The 22,028-nt window shown below is 37.3% G+C and overlaps 1 protein-coding gene and 1 long non-coding RNA gene across 2 annotated transcripts in view; one reads left to right on the top strand and one right to left on the bottom strand.

Annotated features, from left to right (window-relative positions):
- The window catches only part of LOC124258355 (E3 ubiquitin-protein ligase RNF38-like), an 85,290-nt gene extending 82,819 nt beyond the window's left edge, over positions 1-2,471 (bottom strand). Inside the window, exon 1 of the mRNA XM_046692447.1 lies at positions 2,358-2,471. The gene's annotated coding sequence lies outside the window, so the exon portion shown is untranslated. The remainder of the gene's footprint in view (positions 1-2,357) is intronic.
- Positions 2,472-21,405: 18,934 nt separating this feature from the next.
- LOC124258361 lies at positions 21,406-21,708 on the top strand. Its single transcript, XR_006893578.1, has 3 exons — positions 21,406-21,517; positions 21,637-21,640; positions 21,683-21,708. It is a non-coding gene; the product is annotated as an uncharacterized LOC124258361 (long non-coding RNA).
- Positions 21,709-22,028: the final 320 nt, after the last annotated feature.

Here is a 22,028-nt window from a genome sequence, read left to right as displayed (position 1 = left end):
GAGATTTCGCAACATCAGGTAGATACATTCAGCCAAGAGTCGGAATTCTATCGCTCGGACTACGAAAATGCTTCGTGTCAAGTTCAACAAGGTAAATATCAATAAATAGGTGTGAAACTCCTATTTTACAACTGAGATTACTAATGTAAAAAAGTGACTTGCTACATCTAAAAAATAAAAATGCTACATCTTGATAAATCATAGCTTGTAAATTACACAGTAACTCGTCGTCTGCTTGTTTACGTCTTGTCATCATTTTGTCACATGATATATCACGTGACATTGCCATTGTAAAGAAAATCTATGGCAGATGGAAAGGGTCATCTCTTATCGTGTTTTTCGAAAAACAGCAAATCGTTGTTTCTGAACAGAGATTAATAGCACATATATTGTTTAGGTTATGACGAATGGAAGGGGACAATACCGCCAATATTCATCTGAGGCTTTGGAAAATGCGTATGAAGCCGTTATTGACGGAATGTCTGTTAGGAAAGCTGCTAAAAACCTTTTGGTTCCCTTTGCTACTCTCTGTGACCGTACTAGTGGGAATATTGGAATGGAGTGTTTGAAGTCTGGTCCTGAGCCTTTGTTGTCAATCGAAGAGGAGAGAAATCTTGTTGTTCATATTCAAGCAATGGCCGACTTTGGCTTTGGATATACACGACAAACCACTGTCTATGCAATGGTTTTATAATTTCTATTCTCGTTGGTCTGATCTCAAAGACAAAAAAACAAGATCACTTGAGTTACAGCGTGCGAAGGCTACGTCCGAGGAAATTTGAAAGTATGCACACCCGTTAAAGTTTTTCGGGCCATGTCAGAATTCTGGTGTCCATGTCATGATGAGAGGTGAGGTGAGGTGAAATTGGGTTTTACGTCGTGCTAGAGAATATTTCGCTCATATGACGACGTGCGTGTGTATGTGTAGCTGCTTGTACTAGCCCAGACTAAAGCTGGTTTTATAGTGCTAGCCCACTGAGATACCATGCCGCAGTGAAGCATGAATACCCCACTCAGACACATTATACTGACTCCGAGTCGACAAGTCCTTGTTGCACCCATTAATGCCAAGCGCCAGGCAGGGACCAACAAGTACCATATTTTAATGTCTTTTTGGTATGACGCGGTCAGGGATCGAACCCGCGACCTTCCGCTCTCCAGGCGGACGCTCTAATCACTACACCACGGAGGCGGTCTCAAGATGAGAAGGAGGAATAACTTGTGCAAGATTATTTATCATGCCAGTGATGCACATGGGATTTTTCTTGTGAAATATTTTGGAATTATTCTTTCTTCGTTACTGTGTGCGACGAATGTTAACTTGTATAAATATGGCTGAGACTTTTTGATTGACACCAGCATCCTATAAAATTATGTCCCTTACACCGCTATACGGCCTCCTGTAAACTTTAAAAACAGCCGACCAATCATTTGATTGAAACTGATGACGTCACTTCCATGCAGCGATGTTTGGACAGCGAAGTTAGCGGCCGACAGAAGTGTTGAAACACGAGGTAATCTTATCGTATTTGTTTATGTTGTCAATAAATAACCACTTTCAAGCGTAAGATAGACAATATCAAGATTTATTATGCATCGTCTGAAATACGCAGTGGGATTTCTTATGTGAACAAAACCGATTATACGAGGATACACCAATTTTCAGATTTCATTTCAAATCAATGTGAAAAAACAATGTCTTGGAATTAAAACTTGGTATCATCATTTCAGATACTTGCAACATTTCTTATTGTAAACTCAAGTTTATGGATCATTTCAATATTCGTAGTAAACACATGTACCAATATTAGCCTACGGCAGACACGTCTAGATATTAGGCCTAGTGTCTCTTTAAATCGTGCATGATTTTTCGCATGTGGTAGGTGTGTAAGACGACAGGCAAAATGCTTAAATTCTCTAAAACGTCCTCAGTAGTGTTATATATATCCCGTTACACATAGACTTGACTTACAGTACCTGGAGCAGTGTGTTTGCAGTTTGACCGAATTAATATAGCCAGATTCAGCTTCCGACATGGAAAGTGGGCTGGACGAGGCAAGATTAATGTCGGCCTTTCTTATACCGAATCTGCGTTTTAGATAAACCCTTCATGCTTTTTCGAACCATTTACAATTTAAGAGGTATATATCTTGTAAATGAATAGATATTAGCATCATAGGGATACACGCATGACACCAAAAAAATTGCTCAGCTCGAAAACTCCGTGCAAACATGTCAGTCCTTTCAATGGCCATCAAGTTGCTTATGGGCCGATCTTTCTGTATCACACAAAATGATTTCTCTGCTTTTCCCAATAAATACATGAAAACATACAGAATCACATATCATTTCCTCACCTCTATGTGCAGTTAGATATCTGGGTTTCGATGTATTTGTACCAGTAACATTCACTTCAGATCGAACACTTATCAGGCACTTCTCTCAGATGATAATCAAATAAAGGATTCCCCGCCTACGGTAGTGACGTCAGATCCGTAGGAAATACCTCCCCGTCTGACAGATATATTAAAATTGATATTTTGTATTGAGCATAACATTTTACGATTATTTTTGTAAAATCAACATCTTAGAAGAACACAGTTTAAAAAATTGTAACAAAAACACGACTTTGTTTTGTTGACCGAGTAATGCGAAAATAGTCAGATGACGACAAGCGATTAGAATAAACACAAGACGATTGGCTGTTGTGGTCACGTGGTGCTGTGTAACGCACCTGATTGGCAAGCTGTTTTGACGAGAAGCGAGCGAGACGGTGGAAAGAAGGGAAGGAAACCGAGAAAGGAGGGCAGTCGCCCAGAGTTTTGGTTGATATATTTGGCTTTGAAAGTTTGAAATTGAAGAAGACATTTCTTGACTTTAAGGAGACACTTTTGTACTTATATTGGAGGTTGGAAGCAGTTTACTGAAACTACAAGCAGAAGAAAAATACAGGTCGCTGAAAGATAAATAGTGGACGCCATCTTGAAGTAAACAAACCGAGGTCGATTTGTTGTGTTGAAGTATTCGTTGAAGTACAGCTGTCAGGAGATTCTACACCCTACAGATCTGCTGCTGGTTAACCCTGAAGATCGGCTACCTTGTGTGTTCGATACAGAAGTGTACGTGATCATTCAAATGGTCCTGTCAACTCTTGGTATGTCGCAGTCGAACATAAAGGACAAACCAAAAAGGTCAAATGGGAAATATATTTCCCAGAGAGACGAAAGGGTGAAATTCTCACCGAAACACGTTAAACAAGTGCCAAAGAGGGTTTCAGGGCCCAAGGACATTATGACAGAGAAACGGGCTCAGAAATTTTCGCAACATTCTACACCCTATTCAAATGGTTTGATCTCAAATCCCAGCTCTGACAGGCGAAAGGATGGAGATAGAGCCAAGAAAAGGAGTCGTTGCCCGTCCGAGAGTGAGATGCAATCAACGAAGTTAGAAGAAATCCTTGATGCACAGGCAAATGCCTATGCTGGTGCTAAATTTAGCGACCCACCCTCACCAAAAGTACTGCCGAAACCTCCATCCCACTGGATGAACAATGAAAATGCTGTACCCAGGTGTGACGATATGACAAGTCATTTGAAGATGTTACTGAAAGTACCAGTCCAAGCATAGACTTTTTTAAGGGATGACTTTTTTGTCATTCAAGGCCAAAGGGTCCCACAATCAAAGTCATTCCAAGTTTATTTTTGTAAAGGCTTGAATCAGTATTGTCATTGTATGGCATTTTCATAGACTCATATTGTTGGATTTTTGACATCATCAACTTTTAAAGTCATAGACATGTGGACATATCATTGTACATTTTCTTCAGCAGTCTGTAAGACCAGAGGAAGTACTAATTAACATACCATGTATTTTTATCATAGATTTATTCCTCATCTATAGCCCCTCTGGTCACCATACACATACTTGTGCAGTTCTTTAATTTATTGTACATAAATTAGTATGCTAAAGTTCATGTGATGTGTTCAGCATCTAAGTTATGAGCAAAATAGTGCAATACCTACTACACAGGTTAAATGAGTGCTTTTATGACCTGTTGCTCTGAGGTGCTGTCTTGAGCAAAACTTCTGTGATTTTATTTACAAATGTGATGCTTTCATATTTGATAAGAAGAGGGTGCATGTACATGACAGATGGGTGGGTCTTGTTTTAATATTTTTGTTCGGGTTAAATTGGGGTCACTTTTGTTTAAAGCTAAAAGTATGCTAAATCAGAACATTTTATGTTGCCTAGTTTCTTGTGATTGTGAATAGTGACAGGGAAGTTGCCTTTAATTCTTCATTTACTTTTCTTTCGTTTGTTTCAAAAATTTAGTTGGACTCTTCCAAGGTATTGTCATCTTCTTTTTGGTAAGTTTGATGGTTTTTGTTTCAACAAGCAGCATTACATCACACAAAATATCAAAAGTGTTCACAGGATGTTGCATACTGATCGTGATAACTTTCCTGTCCTGATGAGTAATTTGAAGCAATGTTTTTAAATGTTGATGCACCTTTTTCAAGTTGAATATGTGTTTGGGTAATGTATACTTGCTCCTCATGTGTATAGTTGATGATTAATATAATGTAACCCTTTCTGTCAAAATGCAGTTAGCCTTGTTTCATGTAATTGAAGCAAGATGTTTACGCAAGAGTATTCAATACATAGGTGGGATAGCATTGCTTGAATATTTTGTACTAATGGACCATAAGTATAATGTGATAATACCATTTATACTTGTAGTTATAAAAAATATATGCATTTTTACCAAATATTCAATAAGAAAGCCAATGTAGGATCAAGTGTCCTTTCTTGGCATAATGAACTAAAGACCGAATAGTCCTAAACTTCTACTTGGATATTCGTATGTAAAAAAAAAAAAAAAGATAATGGATTATCACTCTACTTATGACCCATTGATATTAATGATGTACCGAGATGGAAATTGGCACTAGCCAGCAAGCAAGCCCAGACTAGTTTTGTTAATGTTATAGGTATCTTGAGGACTAGTAAAATATGAAACATTCTGGGATTATTGCCGTATGTTCTAACAGGCTAGCAGATGTCCTTGATTAATTTCCATCCCTGTTATATTGACTTATTAGTTTTTGAATTTTCCATATCCTAAAGTTTACTTTGGTCCTTCAGTCAAAGTGACACTATTTTACAAAATGTTTACATGGGCTGTCAGTTTCATGTTTCTGTTTCTTGTCAAGTTTCACATGTTCAACTACTATGAAGAACTGTTTGACAAGTATGTCAATATCATGTACCCTTTTGGACAGTATTTTCCATTGCAAAGGGGATTGGAGACATTTGCATCGAGAAAAGGAGAGACTAAGCAGATGATGTGCAGAAAGGTTTGTGATTCAAGGAGGCGCATTTCATTAGTTTGGCAGCTCATGTCGAGTGTCGAAAGAATTGTGACTGTCTACTGCCATTTACTTTTAGTGTCTATTGTTATTGTGATGAACAACATTGCAGGAATGAACAGTTGACAATGCGAAAGGCTTCGGTACATACATGAATATTTTCCGTGCCATGTTGAATTCTTCAAGGAGAAATGTTGATGTTTGTGTTATTTCACATTGATGAAAGAATTTATTGAATGTATACTGTCACATGAACCTAGCACTTAAGGAACTGCACAATGTATACATCATAACAATTCTGTCTATCATGTAGTTTATTTATTATTTTTTTATTTCACATCATCAAATTTTTTTGGGTCCTTTTCAGGGCCCACCAGTGTCCCAAAAGGAGACTTTTAACATGATGAAAACTTGTGTGCAGTATGAAAGAAATGGATGAATGATTGATAGATGTATGATTGTGTTTATATTGTCTCTTTATATGAAAATTTGGTGCTATATTATTTAAAAGGCATCAAATCGTCGATACTACATCTTTTGATGGTTGATTTTAAATAACCTGATACAACATGTAAGTCAGGAGAAAATGGCATTCAAAATTTTGAAGAAGACGTTATTTGGCTCAATGTGAAATACCATCTATCCTTTTCAATCCTAAATAATGTTGGTTTTTTGGTAATTAAAATGTTGAAGTGTTTGAAGTACCATTAAACCAAGAGAATTCTCTTTGTATTGCCATGTTGACTAAAGCCTTATTATTCAGGATATGTATTTAGTCATTGTGGAGTAAATACCAATACACTTTCTTGTGGATTGAAAAATGCAGCTAGTGTAAAACATACTCTGCAAGGCAGTATCTGTGAAAAAATCACGGCCAGAGTTCCTATTTGAGGTAAGTATGTTGACATTTTTCATTTTCAAACCAGTTATCCTGGAAAGGTATTGTATTTCTTGAGTAAATAGTGGTGTAAGATGAAATTTGAAAGATTGTATACACCTCAGGGTATCATGGCTCTATTTTGGTCTATAGAGAGAATATTTTAAACTTTATAGTGACAAGTAATTTGCTGCAAATGTTTGTGTTTTGTTAGACAACTTCTACAGTTGGTATGTAACACTGATATCTAATGTAATCTGGCAATGTATGGAAACATGTTTGGTTTAAGATAATTTTAAAAAGGATTTGTAATTGCTTTGTATGTCTACCATTTGTTGACTATAAATAAGTTAAACAATATATTTGATATTTTTCCAAATTACATACAAATAATAGGACATAAGGACAGCCAATTGTGGAGATCCATGTCAGGCGCATACTAACTTTTGTGTTAGGCGCTGTCTTAGATTGCCTACAGTTTTCTATAAATGTGCCAATTCAAGTAGTTGGAAAGTGACATGTGGCACACAAAAAGGGAAATTTGTAATTGTTTCACTTGTTTTATGTTAATGATGAAAGGAGATTCCCAAAGCAGAATCTCACCAAGCCTTGTCTTGTAAAGACAGGATGTTTTTTGACACTTTAGTGTCAGTGGATACATGAGTATTTGCTCTGTATTAATTGTCAAGTGGAATGAGTATGAAAGTCCAAAGATAAAATTTTGTGAAGTAAGTTGGCCTGAAATGAAATTGTGGTAGCTCAGTGCACTGTTATACTAATCCACTTGACAATGACAACCGTACCAGGGGCTGATAAGATCACTTGTTTGAGACCATGTTCAATAAATGCTGTATTTTTTGGAGTTTCTGCCCCTTGGTATTTAAAACAAAATGTTTTCAAATTTGATTCAAATCCTATGAAGTGGTCTGAGTTGTGACTGTGGTCACAAATGTGAATGCATATTAGGGATGAGTGTTCGCTTGATGAAATAAATTCCATTTGATATGTTTATCGCCAACGAGAAGTTAACCACTTTTAGAAAAGTGATTTAAAATCCTCAATATTACACTCATCCCTGAAATGTTATGTTTGAAATAAGGGTTTTAAGAAGACCTTTATTTTGACAAGATTAATTTAATTAAAGTAACATTGATGATGATAAATCACAATTAACGGAGATCTTTTAAAAGAGTACCAAAATTTGAAGAATTTTTTTCTGATTCATTTAGAATGTTTGTTCAGAGAATAAAGGTTACAAAAAGGAACCTGGTCACAATTTCAAATATCAATTCCCATTTCTTTTTATTGATTGAATCAATAACAAATTTCACAACATTGTGGTAACTTCCATGACATCAGTCAAACTGTGCACTATGATGTGGTCTCAAGATAGCATTAAGAAACTAATGTGCACAACTGTTTTCTCATGTACAAGAACTGAATGAACATGCAAGATTACAGTGATGTATTGTGATATTCATTTGTTTTCTTAAAGAATATATCTGAGAATATAAAGCAGGGAGTGATGAAACCCATTCAGGAAACTGATTTCTTTTATTGTTATCTCCGGTAGTTAAAACATCCTTATTTTTACAACTTTTCCTAAAACTAGTCTCCAAGAACTAATTTGTTGGAGACTTGATTTGATATTTGAATATCAAAAGCAATAATATATGAAATTTTCGTGTCAAATTTTTCTGTAGCAAGGACAACTGATGGTAATTATGTTGCTATTTTCATTTTAATGTTAAATGTCACCATGGAAGAGTTCAGTGATGTTAAGTTACTCTTTGGTATTAAGCCCTTAAAATCTTTGTTCGATTAATTGTCATATTAGCTGATACAATTTTGATAAAGCCTGTCACTTGTTTAGATTTACATCATTTGTGCCACTTAATTTATTTTATTTCTACAAACTATCTAATATTTTCAATTGTCCAAACTGTAGTTAGTAAAATTGGCTGAATATTACTAACAGGACCTCACTATGGGGGAAGTTGTAATTGTTATGAAGCCAGATATATTAATAAATTGTTTCTAAGTTTCTTCTTCTTGTATGTGTTGCTTACTTCACAAAAAGCAGAAAAGAGCTTGGAGAGTATTTGGCGGATCGAGCACTTGACATGACATTGTCGAATGGCTGATCATATCCTGACTGGATGAGTGAGTGCCCTTACAGTCAGTGATGTAGTTCACCTGTTTGAGAGCCTGCACTGCACTGATAACTGTTGGATGATCATCCCTAATATCCAGTGCTTTCTGTGAAAGTCCAGCTTTGTTACAGTGGGGACTGACCTAGCTGATGATGTGTCAAAACTGGATTGAATAGGTGCTGTTATTAACAGGCCTGTCTTGTTCTGAAACACAAACACACTGACATAAATCAAATACTGTAGTGCATAACACATAGGATGCTGTAATCAGGGATAGGGCAAGGCAGGGACCATGGGCCATTTTGCTCATTAGAATAAATATTGGCCCATTCGATTTTTTATAAGTCTACTATTGATAACGGGCAGTGGCCCATTCTAAATTCAGAAAATGGCTTATAATCCTGAAATTGGCCCATTGTCAAAGTTCTCTATCCCAATCCCTGTGTAATGTTAAAGTACTGTCGGAAATAGAAAAAAACACTGCTTTTTGGCTGTTTGTATCCGTAAAATTTACACCATTGCAAATAGCATGTCGAAATAACCCACATCAGCCTAACTGGGCGTTCAGTGGGATGCGTAATAGGATATCCAGAAAAGCATCCGTAAAATCGGGAAAAAGTTAGAAAAAAATATGAATAGCTGCTTAAAACAATAGATCAGACTATAGATGACAATGATGACGGACCATCGACACACCGAGCATGAAATGCACGTGCTGCCTACAGGCACAAGGGGTCATCTCAAAGATATTCTATGTGCTTTCTTGTGTGTTTAATATCTCTCAAATATTGATTAACATCTAACGTGTCTTTTTTTCATAAAGCTTATGTTGAGATATGTAAAACAGTATGATAGCCATAGAAAGGCTTAAATCATCCATTGTCTCAAAATATATAGGTAGCATGGCCACCCGAAGATCGACAGGACTGGATATTATTTGTAAATTGTTACTTCCACAGTTTAATTCCCCCAAAGGATTATCTTATCTTTGCTGATGTCTCTATCCCCCAGCCCGACCCCAACCATCGTCATGCGACCCCCCATGCCTGTTTGTTTTTATAGTGGTAGTGAGACTCCATGGTAGCTACATCCTTAAGAGTTTCACAAGTGAAAATATTATTTTGTACTTCAGCTATCGTTTCTAATGAAGCAAAGTCTAATTTCCAAATGGGCATTTAAAAAGTGCCCTTTGTAATACAATATCATCGCACACTAATTTGCATAAAGCTATGTATGGTCTGTCCCAAATGAGTCGACTTGGACTTAGAAAAAACACCTGCATTGCTCATTTCTGCACTAATCTCTCCTCAGTAAAGTCCCCTTTTTACGTTTACGGTTCCTATCTCCCTACCACCGAGACTGTAGTCAGGCCGAACTTAGTTTAACAGATATTTCACACTTTCACATATTAACTACATTGTGGATCTAAATGTGAAAAAACATTGTTTTTCTATTTCCGACAGTACTTTAGTTCATCTTCCCAGTAAAAGGCCTGTATCCAGCTTTCTGAATATGGCTTATTAAGTGAAATTTGGGCTGGACTAGACTGCATAGTTCAGTCAAAACATGTAGTGAAACTGAAATCTGGTTCAGTCAATGGCAGGATTTGCTGTACTGTCGACAACAGTCCTTTTCCAAAACTTAACATGTTTTTAATCAATATGCTCAAATGATGTGACGCATATCACAAGGTTTGACGCATGTTATTACAACGGAGCTCTTGATTGTTGAACAGATCATTGTGACAGGGACTGGCAATGTATTTGAAGCAAATGCAACCTATACTTCCTTTCAAAAGTTTAGACTCGCTAGTGTAAATATAGCCACCTACTTCAGGCAACTGTTCTAAACTGAATTTTGCAAAATGTTCCATACTGTTTCAAGGTACCGTTTACACATGAACTGATGTGTTGTAAAACAAATTTGTAGCATTGGAAAGATTATTGTCATGAGTTCAATAAATGATAAAAATCAGTGAAAATAGGCAAATTCTTAACAAAACATTACACCAAAACGCAGCTGTTCACATGCACTACATTTGCACATGCTTTTCAGCAATCTGATGCATGATCCTGGTGCAATTCATCTGCATAAGGTTTGCAGTTGGTTTCCCCCATATTAGTGGAGAAATCAATCTTAGATGTAACCATATATATGTATACATAACATATAGTGAGTGTTTTAAGTGAGTCTAAACTTTTGAAAGAAAGTATATATGAAAGTTGCAATCTGATTGGCTTTTTAAGGACTACGGAGATAACAGGACAACTCATAGTAGCTACTGGTGGTGCTACAATCCACTCTAAATTCCAGCTAAGTTTGACAAGGATGGAACTAGACATAGAAAGTCAGTGAACTCCCTTTCTTCATTAGATGGTCTGGTGTAACTCCTGTAGTGAGCAGTCTGAATCCATAGGTTAATGTTGAACACAGAGAAAAACACAAAGGTTCACAACTGTTAGTTTACGCAAGACTGACAATACTTTTGGAAATCAGCAGATAATATTTTAGGAGCAAGGCTCCCTTTTCATGTTGGACAAGCTCCTTTGTCAAGGACACTGATCTATCATGTTATTTTGTGGTAACTTGCATGCACGTGTTTCATAGGCAGAAGCTGATATAGGAACAAAGGAAGCACAGTTAATGGTGATCTTGAATCATGTCTGTTTGCACAAACACAACTGTACTATTCACACTTTGCTAAGGATCAAATAATTGATTCAACAGAAAACTATGATGTGGGGTCTAATTTGGTTTAAATATCCTAGGTTTCAGTATGTCGTTGCATCTTGTGGATCCCATACCTGCTATTGACAGGTGGTGTTTATTTGTCAATGACTCGTTCCATGATCTGCAAAATGGTTAATTCAGGTGCAATGAAAACCATTGTTATGGTTACTCATGTATCAGGTGCATAAGGTTAGATTAAAGTGACTGTTTGCCCAAAGAGGGGTTAACATATAAGTATTTATCCAGTTTTAAATGGATACAATTTCAAATTATAAATCTATGTTTAAGTAAAGTTGTATATATATTTACTTACACTGCTAACATGTTTCAGTAGTTTCAAATACATCCCCAATATCCATGTTTCAGAATGGATACAAGCATAACGTCCATCAGCATCATGGTTAGCTTTACACAAATACAAAAAAAAAAATCCCAGATATACCGGAATGTTGCGTGTGTTATGTAAAAACAGATGTGATATGTGAAATAGTAACAATATTTTTACTTTCTAATTACTATATATTTGAACTAGATAATATATCTGACATTTTAAAGGTCACATGCAACGTAAAACACAACTTTGCAGATTCTGATACCTTTCGGTATGGACTTACCGAAACAAATCATCAAAAATGCAAATTCAACTTATAAAGTTGAAAAATAACGCGATGAAAAAAACCGTGCGAAATCGTAGTTCAAACGAGTCACTAACTTTCCCCCCCCGCGCTTGGGGGAATTGAAGTGGTTTCAACAGCTGGGCTGCGCTCATAGCACATGCGCAGTGAAATAGGTTCGCGGAGCTTGGAAGCGGGTTGTCCGGTGAATATTAGGTGAAGGCTTTGGTGTGAGCTATTTTTCTAATGTTTTGTTGATATTTCACAGGCTGGAGCTTTTTATATGTTATTACAGTAGATTACCGATTTAACTGTTTATATAATTTCACCACACCTTCTTCTTACCGAGTCACTTTCTCAGTTCGATACTTAAAAGCAATGTCATTATTTAGCGTCGACAGAATTTCTAGCTGTGATATAGATATGTCGTTGTCACAGACAAAACTCAATGTCTGTTTTATTGGCACCTATGTGTCTGCTAATGACAATATTCAATACACAATTTCAATCACTGACAACATGCAATTTGAACTTAACACCTATCAGGCTATACACCATAAACAAAACGCATTGATTTATGGCCCGAGTTCAGTCTCTGTCACATTATGTAATTTCTCAGACAGGCAAGTGTGATACTTGTACACATGACATGTTATGATGTCTGTTGATTGCAAAATGTTATACACAAAAAATGAGCATGTATTTACAAAACCCAACATCTCTAATATACACACACAATGAGCCGTGAGGGCGACATCTGCAAATGAACCAGCCGTTACACTTGAGTGCACACCCACCCGCTCTGACTGGGTTCGGTATCCCGGCTGCTTCGTTTCTTGGGAAGTAAACCCAAGTACAAAATATTGCACTTTTGATTTGCGATTGTACGCTTATAATTTTGTTTTTATGTTTTTTCATAACCAGCAATGTATATTGTATGTCATGAATAAGTGATAATTGTGTTTTAATTATGTTTGAATTTTTGGTTGCATGTGACCTTTAAATTAGCTTGTTCATCACATCTTGCTCCGTGAAAACAATCTAAAAGTGCCTCATATTTTTCAATTTCTAATGGACCTGGAACCAATACCAAGGCAAATGTGGTAATTTTTGTGTTAAGCCTACAATGACCAAATGAAAGTGCCATAAGTTTTACATACTCTTTCTTCAACATCTGTTACTGATAACTCTTCTAATCAAACTCACATCTTTACTAAGCATCTGAGGTTCTCTGTTGTCGCAACACTTCACAATTCTGGGTCTTATTCGACTGCTGAATTCACTGTAGCTGAGGTGAGTCTTCTCAATTGTAATTTATCAATTTTTGCAGGTAAGCTTATAGCCACCCGAAATGCATCCTCGATAATCTCCAGGGTAAACGTTACAATCACTCTCCACTAAACCCTGGATGCATCCATGGCTTGGCCCGATGATTTTATTACCTCCCTTTGCTGGCTTTCTATCCAGTCAGGTGTCTACGCTGGGAAGTTGAGCGTACCAATCACAACTCACTTTCGCTTTTTCAATCGTCTAAACTTGGCAACATAATAATATATTGTTGCAGAGGTACTCTGAAAGAGGTAGAAGGAGTTCCTGCATATATTTTTTAAGATATCAGACGTGTCAATTTGTCTGTATGTTCCCCCCCCCCAAATCTGAGTCGCACTGCGAACAAACTTTCGCGGCTGTGACCACTATCTTTGTTGACACTGGCAAGCTCGGATGTAATGGCGTGCAACTGAGTGCATCTCAATTCCATATATATTTCCTTGTCTCAGCTTTGTAGGTTTAGAAGCAAATGAAATGGCATATCAGGTCACTTAGTCTTCTTTAGGCCAGACCAACTTTATTTCTTGTTTTACGGATTTGTTTCCTAAAAAAAACCTAAAGGCAGGAAGGAAAAAAACTAAAACTAAAAAGCACCAGTCAAAGTAATATTCCTTTTAAATACTAAAAGTATTTGACTTTTGGCAATTTATGAAGTGTATTTGGGACAAAAATCAATCTAAAAGCAGTTTCTTGCACATTTACATTTTTGGCCAATAAAAATATTAAAACTTTATTTCTTGAGCGGGGAAAATCAATTTGTATTTTTTTCCTTATAAACCGACCGGCGGATCCGTAAAACAAGAAATAAAATTGGTCTGGCCTTAGTTATAAAAATGGCATCTCTATACATTTTAACCGGTTGGTTATCTGAACCCAAGTGTCCCATTTGCCAATAATTTTGTTTTTGTTTATTTCACTTGTTTGTACAATGTCAACGTATAGTGAATAGTCCAGTTTCCAGAATAGTGTTGTAGTTGTCTTACCATGGAAACATTGGGGGAGATACTTCTTTGTGCAATGTCAACGTATAGTGAATAGTCCACGGTTTCCAGAATACTGTTGTAGCTGTCTTACCATGGAAACATTGGGGGAGATACTTCTTTGTGCAATGTCAACGTATAGTGAATAGTCCAGTTTCCAGAATACTGTTGAAGTTGTCTTACCATGGAAACATTGGGGGAGATACTTCTTTGTGCAATGTCAACGTATAGTGAATAGTCAACGGTTTCCAGAATACTGTTGTAGCTGTCTTACCATGGAAACATTGGGGGAGATACTTCTTTGTGCAATGTCAACGTATAGTGAATAGTCCACGGTTTCCAGAATAGTGTTGTAGTTGTCTTACCATGGAAACATTGGGGGAGGTACTTCTTTGTGCAATGTCAACGTATAGTGAATAGTCCACGGTTTCCAGAATAGTGTTGTAGTTGTCTTACCATGGAAACATTGGGGGAGGTACTTCTTTGTGCAATATCAACATATAGTGAATAGTCCACGGTTTTCCAGAATACTGTTGTAGCTGTCTTACCATGGAAACATTGGGGGAGATACTTCTTTGTGCAATGTCAACATATAGTGAATAGTCCAGTTTCCAGAATACTGTTGTAGCTGTCTTACCATGGAAACATTGGGGGAGGTACTTCTTTGTGCAATGTCAACGTATAGTGAATAGTCCATGGTTTCCAGAATACTGTTGAAGTTGTCTTACCATGGAAACATTGGGGGAGATACTTCTTTGTGCAATGTCAACATATAGTGAATAGTCCAGTTTCCAGAATACTGTTGTAGCTGTCTTACCATGGAAACATTGGGGGAGGTACTTCTTTGTGCAATGTCAACGTATAGTGAATAGTCCATGGTTTCCAGAATACTGTTGAAGTTGTCTTACCATGGAAACATTGGGGGAGGTACTTCTTTGTGCAATATCAACATATAGTGAATAGTCCAGTTTCCAGAATAGTGTTGTAGTTGTCTTACCATGGAAACATTGGGGAGGTACTTCTTTGTGCAATATCAACATATAGTGAATAGTCCACGGTTTCCAGAATAGTGTTGTAGCTGTCTTACCATGGAAACATTGGGGGAGGTAACTTTGTGCAATATCAACATATAGTGAATAGTCCACGGTTTTCCAGAATAGTGTTGTAGTTGTCTTACCATGGAAACATTGGGGAGGTACTTCTTTGTGCAATATCAACATATAGTGAATATAGTCCACCATGGAAACATTTCCAGAATAGTGTTGAATAGTTGTTGTCTTACCATGGAAACATTGGGGAGAGTAATGTACTTTGTGCAATATCAACATAGTGAATAGTCCACGGTTTTCCAGAATAGTGCTGTAGTTGTCTTACCATGGAAACATTGGGGGAGGTACTTCTTTGTGCAATATCAACATATAGTGAATAGTCCACGGTTTTCCAGAATAGTGTTGTAGTTGTCTTACCATGGAAACATTGGGGGAGGTACTTCTTTGTGCAATATCAACATATAGTGAATAGTCCACGGTTTTCCAGAATAGTGTTGTAGTTGTCTTACCATGGAAACATTGGGGGAGATACTTCTTTGTGCAATATCAACATATAGTGAATAGTCCACGGTTTCCAGAATAGTGTTGAAGTTGTCTTACCATGGAAACATTGGGGGAGGTACTTCTTTGTGCAATATCAACGTATAGTGAATAGTCCATGGTTTCCAGAATAGTGTTGAAGTTGTCTTACCATGGAAACTTTGGGGGAGATACTTCTTTGAAGTGACATCTATGAGGTTTTACATTTGAATTATTATAAGACCTGCTTGGCTCTTTTACATCTGAACTGTAAAACCTGCTTGGAGGTTTTACATCAACTGTAATCCCTGCTCAGAGGTTTTACAGCCTTTCAAGTCACAGTTCTTAACCTATGATAATTCAGTGACATGAATCAAACCCCCAATGTTCCTGTGTTGCGTTGTAAATCAATCCACTGTGTTCCAACAAGCCTCTGAGGCAGGTAATAAAAGGGTGTTCAGTCTCATCATGCTGCAGATGCTCTACTGTCATCAAATTTGTTTTATACTGTGAGTTCTTGCAGAATGGGTTCTTTTTGTAATATTTTTTGCATTATGTGGGTCATATGTTGGTTTAAAACAGTCTGGGTTAAAGATGTATGAAAACTCAAGCAGAAAGTCAACTCTCATGGGCTATGAAGCTCAAATTTTGTTTGTATAATCGCAGCAATGATGTCTCCATAAAGTGTGCACAGAATCAGAGCTACAGATAACTTTTGGGGTCATTGAGTTATGTACTCACTTGTGTTCATCTCAATTGGGTATCCTAATCTTCCTTTGAGTAACCAAATAAATTGTACTCACCTCATTCAAACTCAATTGGGTATTTTGACATTTTCCATTAATTGTAACAATATAATAAAGTTCAAATGTTGGTTTACATGTGTGTTATTTATATTTGATCTGTAATATGACAAACAATCAGATGGACTGCAAGTTGCCAAGTTCATGTGCTGAAATAGAATCTCACAATATACCTGTTATTTTATCTTTTTTTGTGTATGCATGTAAGATAAAATATATTAAGTACATGTATTCACAAAAATTCAAGCCTACTTATAAGCAATATACTTATTAGGAATTGGGTAGTTTTCACATAAATATTTGCATAATGTACGCAGATACGGTAGCTTATCTGTACCTCTGCAGAATACTGCCTGATTATAAACATATAGGTCATCATTTTCAGCCGTTACTCTGTACAGCATTCTGTGTGTATCATTATGAAATTTGATCTGTAGGAAATGTGATTTTCAGGGTAAATGATATGTTTGGGGCATATTTTTATAGCTTATCCAGCTGCCACTGTTGACTATCATATACCTGTTTTTTAATGTGTATGCATTTTCTAAATCTACAATGCCCATAAAACTGCAACTTTGCATTCTATTCACTTTAAAAAAACTGCTCACAGGATTTTGATCCAATGTTTAACATCGCCACAGTGGAGCCACTTAGTGACTTAATTGTCTTTTTTGAGAATGTGTTGAAATTCCACATAGTTGTTGTTAGTATCGAGGCCCAGCATATGTGTTCCATTTCTTGTGAAGTTAGACATTTTGCCACTGATCACTGATCCAACCTACATTTCAAATAGTCAGTCACCAAAGAGAAAACAATCAATAAAAAGTCTTAAGTACTAATAGATGTATAATTGGAAAAATAAATTTTCTACCCCAGTGCACACTCTTTTTCGTCAAATTAAATGCATACATTGGGGAAAAATAGGCTAAACATCAATAAACAATGGTTTGAACAACATAAGGATAAATAGTCAGTAACATGATCCTTGTGAGTGGCATTATACCACAGGGGCGGTGGGGTAGCCTTGTGGTTAAAGTGTTTGCTCGTCACGCCGAAGACCGGGCTTCGATTCCCCACATAGGTGCAATGTTAGAAGCCCATTTCTGGTGTCCCCCGCCGTGATATTGCTGGGACATTGCTGAAAGCGGCATAAAATCATACTCAGTCAGTCAGTGCATTATCCTACACCTTTTGACAAATGATTAAGTAGCAAAATAAACTGAAGCCAACCCAAACAGAAGGCATTGGTTTGGGCCATTTTGACTAACTGTGTCAGTCATGCCTTTTTCACTGGTCAGAGTGAAAACAGCTTGTGCCTTGGACATCAAAGCAAGGTCTAGAGATCTACAGCATGTCTCAGTGGGTAACGTTTCGGGTGATGTACTACTTAAATCCCATGTGACCCTATGACCCCCTGTAACTCCGACAGTGACCTTTTGTTGAAAGCCTTATACACTTTAACCATGCTCTGAAATATCATATCTTTTCATTCTTGTAGACTGATCAAGCTAACGTTTGTCATATCATGTTCCTTTTTATGAAGAATCTTGTTCATAACAACATGATTTTAGTAAAGGTTGTTTTGTTAAAATATGTAAAAAATTCAATTTTTCAAAAAGTTAAAAATTAGATTTGTAAGAACCACAGAGCAGAGAATGTTTTGACATTGTGTGAATGGTAATGACTAAGAGAAAATCCAGCATTGTGCAGAGCAGAGCAGAGCAGAGCAGAGCTTGTTATGTATATGATGGCAATGGCGCCAAATACTATGTATGGTCACACAGTTTAAGAACAGGTGGTAAAAGTGATTTTGTACAAAATGGCCTGTTCACAGAGCAGTGAATGGGTACCAACGGGACAAGTCATATGACTATTAACCTTCCAGCACATCACAGGCATCTTGGGTTATCCAGGTAATAATGTCCATTATGTTTTATGCCCTTAGAGTATGTCCATGCAGTAAGGAGTCATTATTATTATTATTACAAGTAAATAATACAGCAACTGCATGAGACATAACAAAAACTTTGTTAAATTCATTAGTTTGTTATATGCGTGTTTGTTATAAATATATTTTACTGTACAGGTCTATATCATGAACATAAATTGGTATGAGCCAGGCATATTGAAAGCAAATTGTTTTCATCATGAAATCCTTCACAACAGAAATTTGCGCAAGATTTCTATTCATAGAACAATTCAAATTTAAGGGACTTGGAAAGAGAAAATGAAATTGTTACAGTATGTCAATTTGTACGTCAAGCTGCATTGTACAGGCCAGTGTACCACACAGTACATCAATATGTCAAACTGTACAATGTCACTGTACGTCAGTCTGCCAAACTGTTCATATTCCCTTCAAATACACAGAGGGGCGTTGCCCCTAACACAGATATGCCACCCCACACGTTAAATTTCGGTCTGTATTTTGGGCACTGATACAAAGGTTTTTCAGTTTGTTTGGTCCAGAATTTCAGTGTATTACGAAACAGCCACTCAGAACTTTCATCTGAGAAAATCACATTGTCCCAGTTAAAATTTCTATGCTGTAAGCACCAGTTCAACCTTCGTTCCTTTTGTTCAGGATTCATGATCGGTGATGGAATTCCTAGACTTTTCTGCCAACCCATTGCATGCAGCTCAGTTCTAATTGTCTCCTTGCCATCCATACTGAGGATCACTGAAAATGGCATCTGCTAGCAAGTAAACAAAGAGGGATAACTCTTCACAAACTAATGAAAAAGGATTAACGGAGTTGTCTCTCTTGAATTAAACCAAGCACTTGAAAGGTGGTCAAGGTTGTTTATACTAGAAATCCAATTAAACATTGTCCTAAAACTCTCAATAATTTCTGGTCATACTATACATCAATCTTCCACACTGTACAATGTCAATCTTCGACAATGTACAATGTCAATCTGCCACACTGTACATCAATCTGCCACACTGTACAATGTCAATCTGCCACACTGTACAGGCCAATCTGCCACATTGTACAATGTCAATCTACCACACTGTACAATGTCAATCTGCCACACTGTACATCATCAATCTGCCACACTGTACAATGTCAATCTGCCACTGTACAGGCCAATCTGCCACATTGTACAATGTCAATCTGCCACACTGTACATCATCAATCTGCCACACTGTACAAGTCCAATTTGCCACACTGTACATCAATCTGTCACATTGTACATCAAACTGCCACACTGTACAATGTCAATCTGCCACACTGTACATCAATCTCCCACACTGTACATGTCAATCAGCCACACTGTACATCAATCTTCCACACTGTACAATGTCAATCTGCCACACTGTACAATGTCAATCTGCCACACTGTACATCAATCTTCCACACTGTATGTCAATCTGCCACAATGTACATGTCAATCTGCCACAATGTACATCAATCTTCCACAATGTACAATGTCAATCTGCCACACTGTACAGTGTCAATCTGCCACACTGTACATCAATCTTCCACACTGTTCAGTGTCAATCTTCCACACAGTACAATGTCAATCTACCACACTGTACATGTCAATCTGCCACACTGTACATGTCAATCTGCCACAATGTAAATGTCAATCTGCCACACTGTACAATGTCAATCTGCCACACTGTACAATGTCAATCTGCCACACTGTACAATGTCAATCTGCCACTGTTAATCTGCCACACTGTACAATGTCAATCTGCCACACTGTACATGTCAATCTGCCACACTGTACATGTCAATCTGCCACACTGTACACTGTACATGTCAATCTTCCAAACTGTATGTCAATCTGCCACACAGTACAATGTCGATCTGTCACACTGTATGTCAATCTTCCACAGTGTACAATGTCAATCTTCCACACTGTATATGTCAATCTGCCACACTGTACATGTCAATCTGCCACACTGTACATGTCAATCTGCCACACTGTACAATGTCAATCTGCCACACTGTACAATGTCAATCTGCCACACTGTACAATGTCAATCTGCCACACTGTACATGTCAATCTGTACAATGTCAATCTGCCACACTGTACAATGTCAATCTGCCACACTGTACAATGTCAATCTGTTACACTGTATGTCAATCTGCCACACTGTACATGTCAATCTGCCACACTGTATAGGCCAGTCAGCCACACTGTACATGTCAATCTGCCACACTGTACAATGTCAATCTGCCACACTGTACAATGTCAATCTGCCACACTGTATGTCAATCTGCCACACTGTACATGTCAATCTGCCACACTGTACTGTACATGTCAATCTGCCACACTGTATGTCAATCTGCCACACTGTACAATGTCAATCAATCTGCCACACTGTACATATGTCAATCTGCCACACTGTCAGCCACACTGTACATCAATCTGCCACACTGTACAATGTCAATCTGCCACACTGTACAATGTCAATCTGCCACACTGTACAATGTCAATCTGCCACACTGTACAATGTCAATCTGCCACACTGTACAATGTCAATCTGCCACACTGTACATGTCAATCTGCCACACTGTACAATGTCAATCTGTTACACTGTACATGTCAATCTGCCACACTGTATAGGCCAGTCAGCCACACTGTACAATGCCACAGCAGATTTTGTTGAACACTGGACAAAAATTACTTTTCCAATTCGGCTTCTATTGTTGCCATTGGACTCTTGCTTGACCATGGTATAAGAATCTATACCAATAATAAAGACTGACTGAGTTTTGTTTTACACCGCTTTAGCAATATTCCAGCAATATCACGGCGGGGGACACCAGAAATGGGCTTCACACATTGTGCCCATGTGGGGAATCAAACCCAATAATAAAGCTCTTTTGCGTGCAATATTCCAGCAATAGCGCAACGCCAGAAATGGGCTTACCACTAGGCTACCCCACCACCCCACCAATAATAAAGAAGTTGTTGTTGTTTTTATCACTACTGTGGCTATGTTCATATTTATCACAGTTCCAGTAGAAACATCCGTGGTCAATGAACCATTACGACTAAGCCTCTCTTATTTGGGAACATTCCAAATGAATGTATGACTTTCTTGAAACCTTTTTAGTGTACATATATCCATCATCAAGTTTTTGACCACCTGCTATTTTCAATAATTTTCATCTTGTAATGCTATGTAAATCTGTAAACACTGAAGTTAATGCTAAAGAGATCAACCGTTATATACTTCATCCAGCCAGGTGAGAGAGTAGTAAGATGAGTATCAATTGTAATTAGAAAAGGAAATACAAAGCAGCAGAGAAACTTTGGTGAAGTGCAATTAATGTTTGATCTCTTTTAAACTATACTAAACTAAAACTTTTAACAGGTATAAAAAGAAATTACTCTGATTTGAGAACGGCTGTTACCCTGTAACAACAATGTCATGCTGCATGAAGTACTCAAGTAGTCCTCTGCTCAAAACCAACAATCCTTAGCTGGGTTTGAGAAGGATACTTCAAAGTATCAATATCCCCCGCAATGGCAAAGTACTCTTATGAATATGTCTACTAGTTATGATTATGTCAAATGTTTTGGTGTGTACATGGCAAAGTGGAAAGAGAGTATTGAAAGGTTTTTAAGTTCTGCTCCACAAAGAA

Source organism: Haliotis rubra, unplaced genomic scaffold (genome assembly GCF_003918875.1).
Source record: "Haliotis rubra isolate DU_JTF1 unplaced genomic scaffold, ASM391887v1 Scf69, whole genome shotgun sequence".
NCBI classification, from domain to species: Eukaryota; Metazoa; Mollusca; class Gastropoda; order Lepetellida; family Haliotidae; genus Haliotis; species Haliotis rubra.
The sequence above is the reverse complement of the archived record's forward strand: the minus strand, read 5'-3'. Positions and strand labels throughout refer to the sequence as shown.